The following is a 13,842-nucleotide window of genomic DNA, read 5'->3' as shown; positions in this document are numbered from 1 at the left end:
CGGGAGCGAGCAGCGGCGCGGCCGTGTTAATTACAAACATATGGCCGCTGCTTGCTCCCGCAAGGTTTTCGTTAATTGTTTCTCTCTCACGTGCGGGCGCCCTTTCTCGCATCTTTAACAATGGCGGCCGCATGTGTACTTTTCAAAATCCACGGCTCGCCTGACATGCACCTCTGATGATACTTGTTAATTTACAAAAAAAATATATATTTTTTAAGCGTGGCACGCTTTAACAATAGAGGCCGTGCACCTTGCTTTTCTTCAGCGTAAGCAGGGGGTGGGACCGGTCCCTTGCCGCAGCTTTTGGAGGAGTTCTCAAAACACACCCTAGGATGCCGCTCCCTGCTGCCTTCCAGGGCAGCAACACTGCCTCACAGCCCCGCCAGCGCCGCAACTGCTCGACATGGTGTCACCATGCACACTCCACCCGCTATACCCCCAGCTCCGGTTTCAACATCCTGGGAGCCACAAACTGTTCAAGTTTTAAACTTAGTTTGCAGGCGGAATTCGCTTCTTACCCCGAGCGTGCATCCTGGCTAGGTCTCGCTATTTCATTAAAAGGTAGGCAAGTTTTGTGCGTGTCTGCCTCTTTGCGGGTCTGTAATTCTGTCTGCCTGTGCATCTGCGTGTCTCTGTGAGATTGTGAATGAGTGTGTGTGGTTTGCGAGCGTGTGCGGCTGCCTCTCTGCATGTGTGTCTGGCTGTGTAACTGCCAAACGGTCCTTTCAGAGCACAGCCGCGGAACCTTATTTTTTTTTTTTTGCTTGCTCGTTCTTCACTTCCTCCCTTTAAAAGCGAAGTATAAAATTGCTCTCCTCCAAAATAATCCTGTTGCTTTTTGCAGCCTTGTTCATGCTTTCTATAAGACACTGTGGGAGCGAAGACACGCCAGCTCGATTCACAAGGAACGTGAATCTCTATACCCACCAAGATGCATTTAGGCAGCTACCACTAGATGCGTTTTGTCATTAACATACATAGACTGCCAGGCGAACGCACGTACATTGCATACATACAAGGCAGCAGAGAGCACGAGTTAGGCTTCAGGATAAAAATAAGCATTTGCAATGCAACAGGCCTCGCATTTACGCGAGTTTGAGCTATTTACATTGTAAATGACAATGCCTTTTATTTATGTTTTGGTTTTTGTAACATAAATAAAACGCATTGTCATTTTCAATGCCAATAACTCCAACTTGGGTAAATGCGAGACCTATTGCATTGCAAATGCTTGTTTAATTTCTGAGATGGAATAGGAAGAGCTCCTACAGAGTTGGTACAGTGATGAGGACCCCAGATAGAGAAGTTTTTCCCCCAGAATCATGACCTCAGTCTTATCGCCATTGCACCTGAGAGAGTTTTTGTTAATCTAGAAGGAGATGCTACTCAGGCTCAAGCTTAAATCCATGGGTCCATTTTTCTGTTTAGATGACAATATAAAGATGATCTGTGTGTCATCTGCGTAGGAGAAAAGAGTCAGACCACACCTCTCCACTTCATCAACCAAAGAGCGGACGTAGATGTTAAACAATAAATGGCTCAGCACTGAACTCAGAGCACGAGTCTCAGACCTCGCATTGGGGGAAAAACTTGAAATGTACAATCTGACAAAATTGATCTAAGCCAGGCCAAGGCTGAGCCCTCAAGGCCCAGGGCAATCAGTCTCTCCTCCAAAATGGAATGACATCCTTCTGATTCCAAGAAAGTAAGTACACCTGAGAAGACTCTGTTACCGCAACTGTCGGATACATGCGAGGAGCCGCGAGTTTGCTGTCAATATTAATAATAGGAATTAGCATTGGTTTCCCGAGCTTTTGGTTTGAATGAGTGGCCACGTAGTCCTGGGAGCCCCATCATAGCGCCCTGCAGCAGGCAGGCAGAGCCCCTTGACGTACGTCTGCGGCCTGCACTGATGAAGGGATACCCGGCTGCGTTAGTCTGTCAGCCTCTTGATGCGACTGCCTCCCGGTTACGGGTGATCACCAAGGGAGCTGGTCAGACAACAGCGCCCGTTCATCCTCTCACAGGGCGTGGGTAGGCTCGCCGACCTCTCGCTGCTGCTGCATTGAAGAGCCCTCCTCAGATGAAGCGACCCACCTTCGCTCGCCCTCAGCTATTGTTAAGTAATGTGTGGAGTGAGACCCCCCTCAGGAGTACTTATGTTTGAATGTCACCAGGATCAGCAGCACTTCACGGACTTTCACGTGTTCCTTTAACACCGTTGACTTCATTCAGCTGGGCACTCGGCAGTAACAAGACAGCATGGAATGAAACCCTTAAAATAACTTCACGCCAAGTACATGCTTCGCTTACCCTAGGTAAGACGCCATTTACCACAGGCATGGCTGCTCCACCTGGCACAGCATCAGGGCTGAACCCGCACACCTCGCAAGTGCCCTTACCCAGGAAGTTTCGGAACGTGCAGCGGGAGCAGGCCCATTTCTGTTCCTCTACAGTCAGTCGCAAGATGTGGTTAAGGTCTGGTTTTTGGCGAGGCGCCTCGCAGATGGAGCACTGGCGCTGTCCGGCACGGTTCAAGAATGAACAGCTACCACAAGACCACTCCCGAACAGTGGCCATAGAACCAGGAGAGTGCGTGTGACTGCAACAGAAAACAAGGGGGGTAGGGCCGCTCTTCGGAGCCTGGGCGGGCTTCTATAATGAAAACAAGCGGCAGGGAAAGCGTTTGCTTTCACTTCCGCTTGAAAAAAAACAAAGAAGCCCCCGAGTGGTGCGCGCGCGCCACTGCGAGCAATGGCCTATTGGTGTCTATTACGCGTAATAGACACCAATAGGCCATGGGAGAAGCAATGCGCCCGCCTCTGGCTAATTGCGTGCAGTCTTTTATAAAAAGACGCATGCAAAGGCCAATCGCGCACCACAAAAGGAAACGCACACGCACGAGCGTGTGCGATTCCTAGGTCAGCTCACATTCCTCGTTTTTCACATACAAAATGTCTCGCGCTGCGCAGTGCACCGCTAGGCGCGAGAGCTAAAAAGAATGCAGCCGTTCTAGGTAAGCTGGCTATTAGTATGTTTTTCCAAAACTTTGGAAAAGATAGGAAAATAGGGAAATGGGATGAAAGTTGGACATATTGGTCGGTTCTACGGTTTTTTTTTTTCAGGAAGGGAAGGACCATATGCTTCTATTTCTTGGAGACCAGCCTCCTCACCAAGAGAGATATTAAGAAGATCTCTTAACATAGATAACAAGTTAGAGTCAAGTTGCCTAATCATGTTAGGGGGTAGAGGGTCCAAAGGAGAGCCTCATTTAATAGATTTAAATAGATTGCAAAATGGTATTGAAAGTCATGGTGTCCAACAAGGAGTTAGTCCTTAGTTCAGGTGTTACATCAACATTAATCATGGTGATGTTAAAAGACATGGCGGGATTCTAATAGTTAAAGTCACAGCAAAATGATCAGACAACAATAGTAGCATATGGGGAGCAGTCACCAAGTCCGAGACATTGGTAAAAACTGGATCCAACAAATGGCTGGCCAGATGAGGAGGGCCAGTGTTGCAAAAAGTTAGGCTGAGGACACCAATATCCACTATGAGAGTGGAACTCAGGTTGCACATGTAACGGGGGAATGCAGGGAAAAGCTACATTTTTAAAAGGCCCTAGCCGACATGATAAGATAGGTAGAACAAACATACATAAACAACGCAAACCCAACGACGGACCAAGGTCAAGCACTTGAATTCCAACTGTTTTCCTTCTTAATAGAGTACACTATGTTTGTGTACGTGGTGCAGCAACTTCCAACATCCGTCGTTGTTAGATGCGGAGCAAAACCAGAATTTTTACACAAAGGAAGGTGCACTCAAATAACAAAGTCCAAATTGATATATATTCCAAAGAATTTTTCTTGATCTTCTTATTTATTAAAGAGAATAGACAGCCAACGCGTTTCGTTCCTATAACACATAAACATATATATATACAATACATTTACATCACAACATATAAAAATGACTAGAATTACCACATTAAAAACAAATCAGAGAAGGACACAAGACCAACCTAAAATACAACATATATATACGCACATATCAATATGTTAAAATTATATATATATAAGATTTTTCTGATCTAAATTCTTCTGTCTCAAAAACCGAAAAACACAAATTGTGTATAATGACTCTATATATCAAGAAAATAACACAAGGAGAAAGAGAAAAAGGGGAAGGAACCGGAAAAAGGAAAATGCCTCAGAGTCACAGGGGCAATTATTAATAAAATAAAATGGGAAAAAGAAATAAGAAAAGAACAAAGAACAGGTACATTTTATATATACCAAAATAAAATAAAAATCTAATCCAAAAGCTATGACTAAATAAAGGCAAAGAAGTCAAAGAAAGAAGGGGGGGGGGGTTGGGTCACCATGGAGTAGGTTACACGAAAATAATCTCATTCCATATTCGTTGAGTCAGGGAATTCCCAGATCACAATGACGTATCGCACATTTGGTGTATAGTAACACGTCTAAAACACAAATATAAGAAGCCCAATAGTATCATGGGCACACAAGAAACCAATGGCATCATGAATAAAACGTAACATACATGACAGAAGTATGTGAGTTAAAAGTCTGAGGTCACCTTACGGTACACTCACCTTCAAACTTAAAGGTGAAGGCAATATCACTTGATAATATTAAGTAGCGTATTGCAAACAATGTTCACTCATAGTGATAAGGAATCCATTGTTGGACCAAATAATCTAAGAAAAACGAAAAACAATTCTCACCACATCTATATATCAATGTAATACACATTAAAATACATGATTTAAAACAAAGATCAAAGTATCATATCTTTTGATTTAAAAGGTGAATGTAAATGTGCATATTAACACATAACTTCACCTAAAGGCAATGCAGATGAGAAAATTAATCAATAAGAGGCAGAAAGTACCCGTTAAGCGATTGAGCAGTGTATGAGTATTATGTGCTAATTGACCATGTAAAGATGTCAAAATGAAAGGGTCCTCATAAGAGTAAGCCTTCACCATTTTCCAAATAGGAGCCACTACATGAATTGGTGCCTACCGGGGGTCCTTATGTAGCGAACACACTCGTGCATATATATTAACAAACTCCACAGTTCAAAGAGACCATTACGGGAGAAAAACAAAATAGAGCAGGAACAAGGCAAACCAAACAATCCCCATAGCCCTTAATTCAGAGACAGTCATATTTGGTACGAACATGACGTTATCATACGGCGCAAATATCATTAAAAACCACACCGCAGACCACATATAACGAATATTCATACACGGAGCCAAGCCATAGAGAAAATTAGATTCTTACGATGCGCTTTCAAATTTCACAGCTCGGTCCCATATAAAGCTGCCTCTTGAGCCTCGTGTTTGTTAATTTCCAGGGCCGGTGAGATCATCTTGATCGTGGACATGCGGTGTTTATCAGAAATAAACCTTGAACTGTGTGTGAGGACAGGTAATATAAAGCAGCTTGCCCTTGGCGAAAAATAAGTTTATGAGAGGTCTATTATGACTACCTGCATCAACACCATTAATACCTATGTACCATGATAGACCTATACTCTATTGGATAAGATTCGAACTTAAACATAAAAAAAACCTCTGCAGAAATTACAAATGCTACAAAAGAACAAGTTACTTACCTTCGGTAACGATATATCTGTAAGAAACATTAGTTAGTTAGATTCCTTACCTTAGAATATCCCCAGGCGTCAGGCTGGATCCGGAAAGATTTTTCGTCAGCAATACACTTGCGCGTCGCTAGGCGTCGTCTGCGGCTCTGTGTCCGTCGTCGTGATCGCCGGGATGACGTCGTCGGAGTACTTAGACGCTGCCCTTGCGTGCTGACGTCAGTTCTTGTATATAGCTTTCCGCGTCAGGAACGCAGAACCATGCAAGAAACCAACACTGGTGCCATGAATCTAGGGCCCTGAAAGGGATGACCCTAACCCTAGATATCAGTTCGCAGAACGGGGAGGATGGGTGGGGCGGTAAGGAATCTAACTAACTATTGTTTCTTACAGATATATTGTTATCGAAGGTAAGTAACTTGTTCATCTGAAAGAAACACGTTAGTTAGATTCCTTGGCTTAGAATAGATACCCCAGCAATACTAAACCCGGCGGTGGGTCTGCGAACCAAGATCACACCAGAAGTCCTGGAGAACGGAACGGCCAAAGAAGCCATCTCTCCGGACTAGGCTGTCCAGGCAGTAATGCTTAGCAAACATGTGCAGCGCGGCCCGTGTAGCTGCCTGACAAATGTTTTGCAGAGGGACTCCCCGTCCCAGGGCAGTAGTAGCCGCTGTGGCCCGAGTGGAAAGGGCCCTCAGCCCCACAGGAGGTTCCTTCTTTGCCAAGGAATAACAGGCCTTAATGCACAAAACGACCCACCAAGAGATGGTCCACTTGTGCACTGCCTGCCCCTTCTTAGCGCCCACGTAGCCAACGAAGAGTTGGTCGTCCACCCGGAACTGTTTCGTGCGGTCCAGATAGGAGAGCGCACGTTTTGGGTCCAGACGGTGGAGCCTCTCTTCCTCTTTCGAGGGATGCGGAAAGAAGGTGGGCAATGTAACAGACTGGCCGATGTGAAAGGCAGTTACCACCTTAGAGAGAAAGGAAGGACGAGTCCTGAGAACAACCTTGTCCGGATGGACAGAGAGGAAAGGAGGTTTAGAAGAAAGAGCCTTCTCGCAGAGGTGATGGCAACCAGAAAAGCAGTCTTAAGAGTCAGAAGACGAAGAGGACAATTATGAAGTGGCTTAAAAGGAGCGCACATCAGATAGGTTAACACCAGGTTCAAGACCCACTGAGGCATTACGAAAGGGACAGGAGGAAACATATGAGTAATGCCTTTAAAGACTCTAGCAACAACAGGGGACTTGAAAAGAGAAGGCTGATCAGGAAGCCGTAAGAAGGCAGAAACAGCTGAAAGATATCCCTTGAGGGTGCCCAGAGCAGAGCCCTGCTGGGCCAGGGAAAGAAGAAAGAGGAGAACTTCAGAAAGAGGGCCAGAAAGGGGATCCACAGCCTTTGCTGTGCACCATGCCACAAATTTGTTCCACCTGCAGGCGTATACCATTTTAATGGAGGGACGCCTGGCTGCCAGAATGACATCACAGACTTCAGGAGGCAAGTCAAATGGCATCAACTGTCGCCGCTCAATCTCCACGCATGGAGGTGGAGGCTGGACAGGTTCGGGTGGAGGACCGTCCCCTGCTGCTGCGACAGAAGGTTCTCCTGAAGAGGCAGTCGAATTGGGGGATCGATTGACAGACTGAGTAGCTCGGGATACCAGTATCTTCGTGCCTAATCCTGAGCCACAAGCATGACTTGGGCCCGGTCTCGCCTGATCTTCTTCAGCACTCTGGGCAGAAGTGGTATAGGCGGAAAGGCGTACAACAGACCACAACTCCAGTCGCGACGAAAAGCGTCTCCGAGCGAGTGCCGCCTTGGAAATTCCAACTCGCAGAACTGATGACATTGTGCGTTCTCTTCGGTGGCGAATAGATCTAACCAAGGCTCTCCCCACTGCCGAAAGAGGCCATGCGCCACGTCCGAGTTCAGATGCCATTCGTGATCCATCATGCACCGGCGGCTGAGTTCGTCCACCCTGGCGTTCAAAGAGCCCGCCAGGTGTTGAACCACCAGGTTGATGCCCTGATGTACCAGCCATGTCCGGAGGCGCAGAGCCTCCTGCCAAAGGGTCCACGACCCCACCCCGCCCTGTTTGTTGCAATACCACATGGCGATGGTGTTGTCCGTGAACACCTGCACTGCACTTCCCCATACAGAGGGAAGGAATGCCTTCAGTGTAAGCCGGATCGCCCGCAGCTCCAATAGGTTGATATGGAGCCGGGACTCCGCCGGAGACCAGAGGCCTCTGATCTCTGCCTCTCCCATGTGGCCCCCCCATCCCAGGAGGGACGCATCCGTCACCACCACATGCTCCGGATGGGGTAGGGAGAGGGATCTGCCACTGACCCAATCGCGGTCCGTGAGCCACCACTGCAACTGTCTTGCAGTACCCTCCGAGATCAGGACGTGGTCGGACAGGTTGCCCCGATGTTGAGCCCACTGGAACTTCAGGTCCCACTGCAGGGCCCGCATCTGCCACCTGGCGTGATGTACCAGCAGGATGCAGGAGGCTATCAGACCCAGCAGCCGCAGCACCAACATGACCGAAACTCGGGATAAAGGCTGAAAGATCGGAATCAGAGCCTGAATAGCCCGAACCCGCTGTTCCGGAGGATAGACCCGAAACAGCGCCGAGTCCAGAACCGCTCCAATGAAAAGAAGCTTCTGGGAGGGACTCAGATGCGACTTCGGCACGTTGCTGGAGAACCCCAGCAAATGCAGGAGGTCGGCGTAGTCTGGAGGTGGGAGACGACTGCCTGGGGCGAGCCCGCCTTCAACAACCAGTCGTGGAGATAGGGGAAACCCCTGATCTGCGCAGATGAGCTGCGACCACCGCCATCACTTTCGTGAACTCCAGAGGGGCACTGGTGAGGCCGAAGGGGAGCACGGTAAACTGAAAGTGCTCGTGGCCTACTGTGAACCTACTGTGAACCGCAGGTAACGCCGGTGGGCCGGCAGGACGGGGATGTGGAATTATGCGTCCTGCAAGTCCAACGCTACCATCCAGTCTCCAGAGTCTAGGGCAGCCAGAACCTGAGCTAAGGCGAGCATCTTGAACTTCTCCTTCCGGAGGAAGGCGTTGATGCTCCTGAGGTCCAAGACAGGGCGTAGGCCCCCTTTGCCCTTCTTGGGAACCAGAAAGTAGTGGGAGTAACAACCCCGACCTACTTCTGGGCCAGGAACGCGCTCGATGGCCCCCTTGGCCAAGAGGGCCGTAACTTCCTCCTGCAGAAGTTGCAAGTGATCCCCCGACATGTGGTGGTACTGCGGTGGCATGGCTGGAGGGGTCGCCTCGAAGGGGAGGGAGTAGCCGCTTTGGACGATTTGCAGCACCCACCTGTCCGACGTGATGGTATGCCAGTGGAGCAGGTGATGGCGAACTCTGCCTCCCACTGGCGTAGAATGGGCCTGAAAGGTCGGACTAGGAAGGCTTTGGGGCAGATGTGGGCTGACAGGCTCTCTGTCCCCCTGCTCCGCCTCGGCGGAATCCACATCCGCGACCGTGTTGAGGATGGTTCTGTGGCCAGTGGCTAGACGGACGTGTGGGGGAGCCCCTTCCTTGGCCACGAAAGAGGCGAAAAGCAGAAGTTTGCAGGCGCGGGGCCCGTAGCCCTGGAGTCCTTAAAGCGCTCCAGCGCACTATCAGCTTTGTCACCAAAATGGCGACGGCCATCGAAGGGCATGTCCATGAGGGTGCTCTGGACATCCCCGGAGAAATTCGCGGCTCTCAGCCAGGCGTGGCGACGAATCGCCACCGTCGTCGCAATCGCCCTACCTAGCGAGTTCGTGGTGTCAGGCCCACATCGAATCGAGTACCGTGCTGCATCCCGCCCCTCAGCAAGAGCCTGGGCGAGCCGTGTCCGGGCCTCCTCCGGACACTGGGGCAGCATGTCTGCCACCGTATCCCACAAGGAGTGGGTGTAACGGTCCAAAAGGCACGCGGTATTAATAGACCGCAACCCCAAACTGAGGGAGGAAAACAGCTTCTTCCCAGACTGTTCCAACCTTTTGGATTCCCGATCCGGAGGAGCGGACGGGAAGTCGGTCTGGGACGTAGAGGCCTGGATAACCAGGCTCTCAGGGGTGGGGTGCACCGACAGAAAGCTGGGGTCGCCCGGTGCAGGGTAGTGGCGCTGAGCCACGTTCCGGTCCACAGGAGTGACTGTGGAGGGCTTGGACCAGGTGCCCATCAGAACGTCAGTCAGTGCTTCATTGAACTGCAGTAGAGGCTCCGAAGAGCTTACTGGCGGTTGAAGCACTTCAGTGAGGATGTTAGTCCTCACGGCCACTGCAGGGTGCTCCAGATGAAGGGCTTCGCAGCACCACAGAATAGGCTCCACCCTCCTCCGTAGCCACGGAGGGAGGAGAGATGAAGCCAGTGTCAGGGGAGGTGTCGAGACCACAGGCATCCCCCAGCTCTTCTGCCCAGTCCTGATCAAACTGGCACTGCTGTGCCAGAGGGTCCTCGGACCCCTCCCAGTCGTCCCCGTCATCCGACTCCTGGTAGACAGGTTGAAAGGACGGAGCCGGGCGGTAGATGAATTGCTCATCCATCGGCGCCAGAGACGGCGCTGGGTGGTGCCGCTCCGACACTGGACCCGGACTGGGGCTAAAACTGGGGATGAAGACGGTGCCGGGGGCGGAACCATAGGGGTCGGCGCCCGCGAAGGGGTCGTAAGGTCAACCGGCGTCGACCGGGACCCAGGCCTGGATCCCACAGGGGCCTGCGGCGTCTGGACCGAAGTCGATGACGGAGCCGGAGCCGCCGGCTCGCTAGGCCTCCCAGTCGGACCTGCGGGGCCCGAAGGCACGACGGCAGAGCGAGACTCCTCATGGCCACGAGGAAGTCCAGAATCTCGCATTAGGCCCAGGGACCGGAGGGTATGGAGCCGCACGGTTGGTGCCACCCGAACCCTCCACCGAGTCGCGCGACTGGCGAGGGGAGTCAGAAGAGCGATGTCACTTCTTCGACTTCTTTTTACTGTGCCTCGACTTACCTGAATGCGAGGACTTCGAACCCGACGAGCGGTGATGGCTGCAGCTCCGCGACGGGTCCCTCGACCTCCTCCTCAACCGGGACCTCGAGCAGCGCGGAGCCGACTGCCTGACCTCGAGGAGCTTGCGGGACCGCTCCCGCCTAGCCTTCGACCCGGCAGTCGGGGCACAACTCGCCATCATGGTCGGCCCCAAGGCAGTAGAGACACCGACGGTGGTGATCCGTAACCGACATCAGTCGGTGACAGGCGTCGCACGCCTTGAAACCGGGCATCCCTAAAGGCACCAGGAGTCGAGGTCGACTCGAAAGATGAACCAAAAAAGTTCAAAAAGTTTCCTTAAAAAGTGACTAAAGGGTATGCTCTTCCCTGCGCTTACTGGCGCGGAAAAAAGAAGAACTGACGTCAGCGCGCGAGGGCGGCGTCTAAGTATTCCGACGACGTCATCCCGTCGATCACGACACCGACGACGGACGCGGAGCCGCAGACGACGCCTAGCGACGCGCAAGGGTATTGCTGACGAAAAATCTTGCCGGATCCAGCCTGACGCCTGGGGATATTCTAAGGTAAGGAATCTAACTAACGTGTTTCTTTCAGATTGCTTTGACATGCCTACTTTTGGGCATTCTTATACATCAATCTTTCTCCCAGGGTCTGGTCAAACTACACTGGCTCCCAGTTGACAAAAGTATCAAGTTTAAATCATTATGCATTTCTTTTAAAACGCTGCAAAATGTTGGTCCTGATTATTTAAGACATCGCTTTACCTGGTACGCGCAATCCAGAAATTTGAGTTCAACTACTGCCAAGCTCTTTCTGATCTCCAAAATAAAAAGCTTCATCGCAGGCATAGCTAAATTGTGGAACTCACTCCCTATCATGCTAAAGGACAGTCCTAATCTATGGTCCCTCAGGAAATCACTAAAGACTTGGCTTTTCAGCAACTAACAAAGTTCCTTTGAATTTTCGGTAGTTTCACTTTTCAGAAGCAGCGCCGAAACGTCTATGGTAATTGAGCGCTTTATAAAATTAAAATCAAATCAAGATTATGGACAACACAGGAATTGGCACATTACAGAGAAGGTCTTAGATAATTGCTGGAACTTGATAGAACCCTAACTTTACCTTGGTTTGAGCATGTCCAAACTCGGCTCACCAAGCTCGGCATATCCTCTTCTTTGAGTGAGCGACAAGCATTTTTATCAGGTTCCAAGAAACATTTGAAACAAGTATACTAGGACTACGTTTTGAATACTCTCCACTTTAATCCACGTTTAAGCAGGCTGACCTCGCAATTTCTCGCTTTTAAGCCAAGCACAAGATTTAAGGAATTTTTAGACAATGTCCAGCTCTATTTGTCAAGAATATTGCACTTGAAGTTTCGTTATGAAACTCTTTAAATCAAAGCCTTCACTACATAGTGGAAGTTGCACAAAAAAACTGACGATGAGTCCATTTGCACTTTATGCACTTAAAGCACCACTGAAAATATTGCACACATCTTGTTCTTTTGCACGGCCTATGATAGAATTAGGAAGGAATGGATCCGTTCACTAATAAAATGGCGTTCAGGAAACATCAAGAAGCTCTAAGAGTCCCGAAATATAATACAACCCCCTACACAATTTTTAGTCTGAGTAGATATCTACTTGCAGTTATGATTTAAACACATCTTGTCATAAGCAAATCTAATATGATATGAATTTATTTATTGATTTTAACAAAATTATGCCTTGTAATAATATTGCGGGGCTTTCGCGAATGATCACATATGCACGAACTGTATTGATTTTATTAAATGAAATGTCGAATTGTATGTTTACTTTTAATGGTTTTTAACCAAAATATAAGTTAACTGCACTGTTATGAAGGATTGCAGGAAGCACAGCAACCCCGAGCAACATTTAACAAAATCACCGTAAGACTCCTGGTTCACTGAATTCATGACCCCAGGAGAGCGTACCATTATTTTTAAAGCTCTCTGAGCTTGAGCTGTATGCTCTTCAGCTGGAGTGCAGAGAACCCTTGGTTCTATGGCTACATGTTATGGCCTGAAAATTGTTTAAAAAAAGACTCAGATATGCTAATGTTTTTTAAATGCTTTATTGAAAATATTTTGTTTCAATCACTATTATTAAACACTGCAATGTGTGATTTTCCAAAATATACATTTGATAATAAGAGTTATTGGTGACCTTTTGACAAAGACAATAGGTCTGCTTTATATATGTTGTTATGTATGTTGATGTGGTGACCCCTTGGTAAAGCCAATGGGCTTGTTTTTTATATTTTGGCGTAATGACACTTTGACAAAGTCAGTATTGTAAATTTCTTTAGAGATTTGTATGCATTGAGGAGGGGCAAAGTTCGCTATGGCTTGGAAGGTGAATGTAGCCAATATTTCCTGATAGAGAGAGGTGTACGGAAAGGTTGCTCCATTTCTGTTTAATCTTTATCTTAACAGCTTGGGAGACACCCTAGCCAACAAGCGCCCGATCCCAGCACTTTTATATGCAGACGACGCAGTTTTAATTGCCCGCACCCCTTTAGGTCTACAGCAAGCACTAGACTAGATTGCCCTTTTATGCAGGGTTTGGGGCTAAAAAGAAACATTTGCAAAACTTTCATTATGACGCTTGGGAAGAAGTCTTCAAATTGTAGAGAAATTTGCATAGAGGGTTCGAAGGACCTAGCTACACCTACATTCTCTTACCTAGGCATTCTATTTAAGAAAGAGGATAGTTGGTCCAATGCTATTAAATCAAGGAGGCTTAATTTTGCTAAAAGTACTACAGCCTTTTGGACTTTTCCAGGAAATTGAGTATTAAATCCCCGAGGGAAACGATGTATGTTTTCACGGTCAAGTGTAGACCGACTGCTACGTATGGGTCTGAACTTTGGGGTTATTCTAATGTTGAACCATTACAAAGTGCAGAAAATGATTTTCTATGCACTCTTCTTGCACTGCTTAAAAGCAGTCCTACTTACGTATGTCACGCTGAACTGGGAGTGCCATATCTTACAGACATGATCAAGGTGCAGCCAGTTCTTCTCTGGCACAAGATCTGGTCCTCGGTGCATACCACTCTTAACCGCTCTGTTATTAAGGACTGTCTTACTTCTATATCAGCCTTGAAAATTCCTTGAGTCAGATTCGTACGTGACTTCTTGGTCGACATTGGTCACTATTTTAAAAAAGTTC

At 48.4% G+C, this 13,842-nt stretch overlaps 1 protein-coding gene across 4 annotated transcripts in view; it reads right to left on the bottom strand.

Annotated features, from left to right (window-relative positions):
* The window catches only part of LOC146789947 (anion exchange protein 2-like), a 2,390,686-nt gene that overhangs the window by 1,815,473 nt on the left and 561,371 nt on the right, over positions 1–13,842 (bottom strand). The window contains exon 1 of one of the 4 annotated variants that reach the window (XM_085628250.1): positions 4,622–4,727. The exons of the other annotated variants lie outside the window; for them this stretch is intronic. The gene's annotated coding sequence lies outside the window, so the exon portion shown is untranslated. Of the gene's footprint in view, positions 1–4,621; positions 4,728–13,842 lie in introns of those variants that run through there. 4 annotated transcript variants of the gene reach the window in all.

This window comes from Triturus cristatus, chromosome 10, assembly GCF_964204655.1.
Source record: "Triturus cristatus chromosome 10, aTriCri1.1, whole genome shotgun sequence".
NCBI lineage: Eukaryota > Metazoa > Chordata > Amphibia > Caudata > Salamandridae > Triturus > Triturus cristatus.
This window is presented reverse-complemented; position numbering and strand designations above follow the sequence as displayed.